Below are 9,857 nucleotides of genomic sequence, written 5' to 3'. Positions count from 1 at the left end.
TAAATGGTCAATGCAATAGAATTTGACTGAACTGTGGGAGCTACTAATAACCGACATAAAACAACATGAGCTAAATGTGGAGTCTGATGTATACGCCCCATAGAGAGGACCCAATATACCCTGCCAGAGGTATAGAGGCATGTTGGCGTGATCACTAAATTGATGTTGCCCATAGAGGGGACTTACACCTACGTGGCTCGTAGTTCTGGGACTATATGGGTACGCTGAAACCCTAGTCCAACTCGGTATTATGCTACTCCCAATTAATTAAGTAGTTAACTGGTTATGATTGAATTTCTGTAAATACTGGATAGCTCGAACTGAACATGCAAACTGAGAATGCAACAATTAATCTGATAATGATGCATTCATAAACTGAGGCATGTATAACTGAATACTAAAATATCTGACCTAGCATGTGTAATTCAAGAACTAAAGAAATACATAGCTAGGGTTCTGAAATTTATGCGATAAACTGAGCAATAACATGATAATCTGATTTGGAACATCTAAATAACTAACTCATGATGATCTGTTCAACTTCTAGAAACCCTAGGTCTGTTCATAATAATGGAATCAAGAATCTGACTTGTTACGTTCTTGAACTTGGGTTCTTGACCTTTTTCTCCTCTCTTGATTCTAATTTTCTAAGTTTTGATTAATAATTTTGACCAAGGTAACTTCTAATTATGTTTCTAGGTTTAAACTAACTAAAACCTCGTGATTTAGGGTTTAAACGACGTATCTAAGGGGTTAAACGAAATAGGAAAAGACCAAAAGACCCTTGAATTAACTGCTGTCAGAGTGACTGACGGTCCGTCAATCAATCGACGGTCCGTCGATTGGGTCTGTAGGTCAAGTCTGCCCGACAGGGCTTCACTAAAATGAGAATAACAGTTTACTTGGAGGTCGGAATTTAGCAAACTCGGTGGCGTTGGAAAGATAATTCAATTATATATCTAACCATAGGTTATGGGACACATAATTCGTTTTGTGCTAAAAGTTATGACCATCTGAAGTTGACCCATCAATATTTTTCAGCTAACTGGCTGCTGACCCTCATCTACGTTCAGACCTACGGACCGTGGATCGAATGATGGTCCGTGCTGGTCGACCGTAGTTTGTGTCAGAGGCTGGTAAGGGAAGTCTCGATCCACGGACATAGACCACGGACCGTTGTCTGATCTACGGACCGTGGGTCTGTCCGTGAGTCGGGACTTAGCCAAATTTTCTGACCGAGTTCTGGGGAAGTTTTTTGTCACAAACGACGGACCTGCAGGACGGACCGTGAGTCCATCTATGGTCCGTGGATGGTGTCCATGAGTGCCACAAGTAACACCAGAAATTTGAAATCTCTATTTTCGGATACGAGGTGTTACATTATCTCCCCCTTGGGACCATTCGTCCTCGAATGAAGACTAATCTAGCTGAAATAGAGGGAGAGGGCTACAATCACTACTACTAAACACTAAGAACTGAATTTCTAACTGAACTGAGTTCCAAGAACATGCAAATACGTTGAAAATGCAAGTACAAACTGAAGGAACATGATTCTAAGACTGAATTTTCGCAAGAATGACTGAAAAACTGAATAGGAACTATTACCTCAAGCTGGAATGGAATCGGAAGGAAAGAGGTGAGGATACTTGGACTTCATGGCCTTAGAGGCAAGGGGAAGTTAAAGAAAAGTATCTCAAAAATAAGTTCTAGAAGGAAATTTAGTATCTGTGGATATGGTTCATTTGGGGGGGGGGGGGTTAGTAGTCATGTGATTAGCATTGTCCTGGTCGTTAGAGTAAACTGAAAATAGTTGTCACGACCCGATTTCTCGAGTCATAATGGCACCTACTATATCCCACCAGCAGGTAAGCCAACCCGTAACCCGGAACAACAAATAATGGGTCTAAGGGTAGACAATTAAACAAGAGTAAGCAAAATTTAAGATAACAATATAAACAGGCGGAAGAAAACCAAAAACATATATACAAATATAGATCCCTCTCAAAACCTGGAAGTCACTAGTATAGAGCTACTAACCAAATGAGTAAAAGTCCCAAAAGTGGACCACAAAGACTGGACTGTCTAGAAAGGTAAAAGATATACAGATGGAGACTGAAATAGTACAAAACGTTGTGTGCTCACCCTCGACTCCGGATCAGTCTGCTCCAAGCTCGATCAACGCTGGCTACTAGTGGCCGAACCTGCATCACAAAATAGATGCAGAGCGTAGCTGAGTACCAAAACAGCAGGTACCCAATAGGCATCATCGGCCGACTGAACTTAAAAGTAAAAGCAATATGAAAGAAGGAATAACACAAACTGAGGTCAAGAACAAACATCTAACTAACAAAGGAATGCATACGAGTGTAGAAAGAACTAACTAAAGTAATCTATAAGCTAACTACACCTACCTGGACCCCATAAGCCCAGAAGGTACACTCATGCACAAGTTTAATTAAAACCTGAATGGACCCCCATAAGCCCTACGAGTACATATAATAACTATAACTAAAGAGAATTGCATATGAGAACCAAGAACGGAGAACATCGAACCAGAACCTCAACCCCAATTAGTATAATTTGACAGTACGGAGGCCGGACCTCGAACCGGATGCTCACCAAAAGTACCCAAGTAACCAATCACAAGTCTCAAGTAACTGAGGTCGGACCTCTAACTGGATGCTTTATATAAATATCTGACAATAGAGGCCGGAACTTAAACCGGATGCTCTATATAAGTATCTGGGCAATAGAGGCAGGAACTTAAATCGGATGCTCCACAAAGGTGTCAATGTAGCTGCTGAAAGAGTCCCAATCGATCCATACTCATAAATGTCCGTGGAACACCGTCCACACATAGCCAATCAATGTAAGTCCTTGAAACCGAATCAAAAATCAAATTCAAATCGCGAAGCAGAACTAGTGTCGCCGACGTAACTCGTGAAGTCGTAACATCGGGGAAATAAGGATAACTATCATCGGAGCAAACGTATTGCCTAGCTAAGGCCCAAACTATCATACTAAGGCCTATCGGATCCGAATAATGTATTTCTAAGGCAAGCCCTAGTCAAACCTAAACTAAGGTCCAAATGCTACAACAAATAGTAATCGAGCATACAAGTACTTCATATAGCAAAGAGGACAATTAATAAAACAAAGCATGCTCACAGTTACCCGATAATTCTTGAAATAGGTCGAAAATATTATTTCTACACACCTATGGATGATTCAATAACTAAATAACCCAAATCCCAATTAATCAACATGCATTCACATTCTCGAGCTCAATCTAAGAGAGGGAAGTCGTAGCCTACCTGTAGGTCGATCACACGCGCTCTAAAATCACTTATCTAGAGCTTTCCCTTTCCGAACGGCCTCAAAACGCTATCCCGCTATCAAAAATAGAGTCACAACGTTATTACGGTCGTTTAGACACCAAAATCACAACAAACGGAGATGGATCAAATTTTGGAGTCAAAATGGGAATCGTGGGACCCGCACCGATCTGTCTGAATTTGACTCCGTCAAGAGACTCTAAACAGTACCCCAAACTTTTGTTCCAAAATAGAACACAATTCGAGGCACAAAATGCAGCAAAAACCAACAAACAAGAAAATCACACTTTAATCAACTAAAAGAAAATCTACAACCGCCTAAACTCGAAATCTACAAGGATCTAATGGTGCCCAGTACTCCTTGAACACTCTATAATGAAGCCATGACAAATTCCAACATGTGGGACTTCGAATCACTCAAAACCGAGCTAAAATGAGGGAGATATGACCAAAACAAGAATGTCAAAAACAAAAGCTCGAAAAAGGGTACTGCATTCAGGTTTATCGTGAAATTACCTCGAACTACGTACACCCAACAACTTTCGAATACTCTACAACGAAGCCACCAAAATTACGAAACTCCCGCACTTGAAATCGCCTAATTCGGTTGAAATACGAGAGAGTTATGAGGGTTTTAAGTTTGGGAAATGTTGCTGGTTTTTCTGCATTTATAACAGATTTTTCTGCAATACATTCCAAAAACTAAAAACTCCGACGGGGTGCTCCGATCTCGTTCGGAACCCCGTGCATGCAAACGAGATATGCAACCATACCAAATTGGACATTCCGAACTCAACGACGCAGTCAAAATTTTCATACGAGGTCATCTTGACAAAAAGTGGGTCCCACACCCAAATGTCATTTTAAGCCAAAAACCACAAAAGAGCTCAGAAAAATATCAAAAACCTCCAGACACAAAAGAAGGGTCAATCTAGACCAAACTTGACATTCCAGAGCTAACCGCGCTGACGAAATTTTCATCCAAGCGCGTTTACTCAGAATGTTGACCAAAGTCAAACTTTGGTTTAAACTTAAAGTTAAAACGCCTAATCGCACCGACTCACACTAAAAACCTCGGGAGTCATGACGACCATGTTACTAGCCTAAAAATGACCCTTCCAGAGCTGATGGAATCATCAAAAATGGATTCCGATGTCATCTTCTTGAACCTTTGATCGAAAATGATCGTTCAAGGTTCATAAGCTCCAAAACACAAAAACTCGCACCATAACCAAACGAACGACCAAGTGACCGAACTGTCAATCCCAGCAAGTCATAGATGACTTGGGTCTCTACAAGAACACTCTAAACGACACACAGAAGGCAAGATACAGAAATGACTAGGAGGGTCATTACAATAGCTTAGCTTAGAGAATACAAAATAGGTCCACAACACAAAATGTTGGCTTCAAACCCAAGGAGGAGATTATAGGGTGAAGAATTCCTACTCTAGTGTATTCCTCAGACTTCAATCATTATTACACTCTACTTATTTATCATCTATCAACGTTATGACCATGACCCATGCTCATGCACTTCATACAGATTCACATCTATTCTCAACTCCTAAAGCAAGAAGCAAAGATTTCAGCTCATCGACCTCAATCTTACTCTATAAAGTTATGAAAGTCAGTCTTATGATATCCAACTCATAATATATACACTCATGTTTCAAAGTATACTCAATCCAATGAAATCATTGATATACCCTTAATGGCTAGTGAAGTCATGCTACATCATGTATGCTTATGATCTTTTTACTCTAAGTCCTACTAGTAATCTTCTTTCAATTTTGATAGTGGTGTTGATAAGAATTGAGTATTGGTCTAAAGGAGAGGGTAGACAACTCTTATGGTGAAGATCATAGTATGTTGTTTTTCATGAAAGATTTTAAGTGTGAAGGAAGATCGAGACGAGACTTTATTTTATGTAGTAGCAAGATGAAAATAGTTAGTCCCTTTTTAGTAATTCATGAAATTTCAGTTTGTACAGATGATAGAAAGGCAGAAAATTCTTAGAAGAATTGGTTACCTAGAAGTTCATGGAGTGGATATAGTGATAGGCTTGAATATGGTATTGATAACATGTGGATGAATACATGATGCACTAGTGAAATCTTGATTAAAATAGAAGATTTGTTGAAGGAGGTGGTAAGAAGAAGTAGTATTTATGGTATGGAAGTCCCTACAAAGGTATAGGGCATGAATTTTATGATTCAAATTAGTACGATTATCTTATGTGTATCACCTCGTGACTTCGAGTTAGTATTGACTACAGTAAGAGCATGCAGTTAGACTTAAACCTTGGTAAGAGTAGTCACATGTACCCGTATGGGAGCTTCAAGTTGCAGCTATTGAAGTGTAGTATTCAAAAAGAGAAGCGTAGTTGAGAAGTACTGTTTCTAAGAAGCTATCAGTCGAGTCACTTGAGTCATAATAGTCCTATCCTTACGCCATTCCCAATGTACCTATGTTTCATGTAAAATAACTCCAAATAAAGTGTGACTATGTTCAAATGTATACCCTTCATGCTTTATGAATTCATGTCATCTGATTATGATACTCAGACCCTGCTAATCCTTTATATTCAGATATCTCACACGAATCATGCAATGATTCTTTTCCCAGGATGTTACGAGGAATTTTGATGAAAACGTTTGAGGTAATATCCTTCTTTCTATATATAAAGATTCTGAGAAACTAGATGCCATTTATGTGTCAACTTGTTGTCCTATGTGTACGTTCCTGCCACGTGTGCTCTAGTTGAGTACAAAACTCGGGGTCGTTTGGTACATACATTGATAACGCAGGGATTAGTAATGCAGGGATTAATAATGCAGGGATTAGTAACACAGGAATTAGTAATGCAGGGATTAGTAGTGCAGGGATTATTTTTTATCAAGTGTTTGGTTCATTGCTTCCCACTTAATCTTGTGTTTGATTTAAAACTCTACAAATTTTTTTATTCCTATTATACCCTTGTGTTATTATAAGATTGTTTATTTCATGTAATTGAGTCAAGGTAGATAACCGGACCATAACACTACAATAATTTTTTTTTAGAAAATAACAACAAAGAAAAATAGTGTTATATAAATTGAAACAATTTTTTTCCTTTTTGTGCATAATTAATAACAAGAATTTAATACTACGTAACAGTTGAATAAAATTCATAGTAAAAAAAAATGTTAAATCTTTATTTATTTATTTTTACAAACGTTAACCTGTATACTTATTGTATATGGCAACCGGATGTTGACAAAAGAGTTTAAACTTATCAAAAATGAAGATCTAAAAATATACTTATACAATTTTATACCAAAGTCCCTTACCCAGATAATAATTAATCAAAGTTGTTGTGGGACAATATTGTTTTTTTTAGGATTTTCTATTTCATTTAACTAGTTAAGTTAAATATATACATGCATACATACATACATACATACATACATACATATATATATATATAAAATTGAGGTATGATGTACCACTTTTTTTGTTGGTCAAGTATATCTTAAACTTAATATAGATTTAAGACTACTCATATTGTTCAATAGCTAAAGCTTATTAAAAAATAATAGTCCAAGTGGTTAATCGACGAACTACATTGAATAAAAAAAAGGAGAAAAAAAATATTAATGAAATCATTAAATTACACTAAACGAATTTGGAGAATTAAAAAGAACATTTATAATTATTTCAATATAAATAAAAGAAAATTAAATTACAAAAGAAATTTAGGAAAATGAATAAAGGGATAATTTTGTCATTTAGGGGTCTTATCCAAGGTTTAACAAACCTTGGATTAGTTATCCCTTCATTTACTAGGGATAAAATAAGACCATATATGATGTATAAGCAATGCATGGATTAAATAAAATAATGTAACCAAACAATGTATTAGATGGATTAAATTTTAATCCATAGACTATTCTATTTAATACCGCCTACCAAACGAGTCCTTAGTATGAACCAATCCCATCGATGTAATTAGGCAAATTTTAGTTATCAGACAAATAGTAAGAGTAGCACCTTTCTATTTCAATCCATCTTTACCATCGTTTGAAGGCTAATGATCCCAAGAGGGAAATTTTACAACACCCCCAAAATTTCTAAGCTAAATTGGAACAATTTTTCATATATATATAGGTCTGAACTCTTAGGACCGAAATAAGCAGGTGTAATGCGAAAGCTAGCAAAGCAAACCTCGAAAGACCACGAGTAAGAAGACAAACGAGAAACATACTAAAAGCGACAGATTTAACGTAGTTCGATCAATCGACCTACGTCCACATAGGAGATGAGCAATCCACTATAAATATGAGAGTACAAAATATAGAGAGAAACAACCTCACCCAATTCACTCGGAATACAAGGAGGTACACAAAATTCTCCTCCATAACCGCAACTTTCAAAACCCTAGGACTACATTGTGAATGCTAATTAAGTTAGAAGGAACAAGCCTATATTTATAGAGTCCTAAAACCTTTCCTACAAGAAAAGGACTAGTAAAATATTAAAACATTTTTCTAAAGGAAAACTTATTTATGGTAAGAAATCAGGGCAAATAAAACCCAACAAATCTCCCCCTTGGCCTGAATTTCTGACAAAATAAATTTGTCCACCTTCTTCACATAATATTTAGGATCTTGCATGTCCTCTTCATAATCTCCTCCATCGAATCTACGTCTAGACATAGAGAACCTCTCTGAAATAATTTCTCCAACAAAAATCTTCATTACTGTCAAAAGGTTGCGGCTAGAACTACACCCGCCAAGATGAACACCCGTTTTGAACCTGGTTCCATCACCAAATCATTGCACCTGGATCTGATACCACTTGTTGTGACGAAAATATGAAAACGAAAATCTAAAATAAAGAACACCAAGTTTAACGTGGAAAAATCCTTCAAGCCGAAGGTAACTACCACGAGATCGACAAGATCCAAATTGCTTCACTATAACAATAAGAGAGTTACAAATATTCTTCTAATGGCTGCACAACAAGTGCCAAAAGAGAACAAACAATAGCTACACCAACAAAAGATAAATAGAAAGAAACACCACCCAAACCCAGCTGTTGTTCAGAACTCAAAACAGGATCTTTCTGACCAACGAATCCAATACTGTTCAAATTAACCACCAAGATGTCAGGAACACTCATTCAAAATTTCAGCCCGATCCAACGGTTAGTTAATCGGGAAACACGATCTGAAGGGTGCTGGTCGGAATAACAAACTGCAGCAAAAGAACCCTTTTTTTCTCTCTTCTCTCTTGTTAAAAGCTCTCTCAAAAACCTCTCTTATGTCCTAATGTCTTTCAAAGACAATACTAATGAGAAATCTGAATTATTCTCTCAAGACCATCCTCTATTTATAGAGTTGTGTTTTTTCTTACAAAGCCAAAACCAACTTCAAATAGGATTATTATTCCAATCCTTTTCCTAATAGAATTGGAAACCAAATAAAGAGAATAATTCCAATCCTTTTTCAAGTAGGATTAGGTCATGGGCCTTTGGCTGGAACATAGGCCATAACCTAACAAACTCCCCCTCCAGCCAAGGGGCCAAATGGACTTCAAGTGGAGGAACTCTTGACAGGCTTCATGCCTGCCGCACTTCTACAAACTCATGCTTGTCTACAATCACCACTTTTGTAAGCATATCTGAAGGATTGTCATCAGTGTGTATCTTCACAACCTCGAATAATTTCTCTTCTAGGGCCATTCTAATCCAATGATACTTTCTACTAATATGCTTGGACTTAGAATGAAAGGTAGAGTGCTTGGTGAGATAAATAACACTTTGATTATCACAAAATAAGACGAACCTTGATTGTTCAAAGTCAAGATCTTTGACAAACTCATTCATCCAAAGCAATTCTTTGGCACCTTCAGTGATGTCAATATATCCAGCTTTTGTGGTAGATAGAGCTATACACTTCTATAGTCTTGATTGCCAAGAAATAGCTCCCCCTCCAAAAGCGATCAAATAACCAGAAGTGGATTTTGAATTGTTAAGATTTCCTCCCAAATCAGAGTATGTGTAGCATAGAAGTTCAGGCTTGCCACTACCAAAGCACAACTCCATATCTGAAGTACCCTTCAAATATCTTAGTATCCATTTCACTGCAGCCCAATGTTCTTTTCCAGGATTGGAAAGAAATCTGCTAACGGTACCAACAGCATGTGCAATATCTGGTCTAGTGCAAATCATAGCATACATCAAACTACCAACCGTGGAAGAGTATGGAATACTTAACTTCTCATTCTTCTCTTCATTGGTAGATGGACACTACCAAAAAATGCTCATTTTTTGGCGGCTAACTTGTGAGAGTTTTTAAAAGTCCCACTAATAATTCATTTTGTGGCATTTTATTCTAACCCCCACAATATAAATCTTTTTATGGTTATTTTATTAAGGAGGTCAGAAAATCGCCACAATTTAATATTGTTTATCGGGATTATCGACCCCCCAAAAATTTAGTAGATTAGTTACTTTTAGAAATTAATTTTATATATATATA

The sequence above is a fragment of the Solanum stenotomum genome, chromosome 12 (assembly GCF_019186545.1).
Source record: "Solanum stenotomum isolate F172 chromosome 12, ASM1918654v1, whole genome shotgun sequence".
NCBI classification, from domain to species: domain Eukaryota; kingdom Viridiplantae; phylum Streptophyta; class Magnoliopsida; order Solanales; family Solanaceae; genus Solanum; species Solanum stenotomum.
This window is presented reverse-complemented; position numbering follows the sequence as displayed.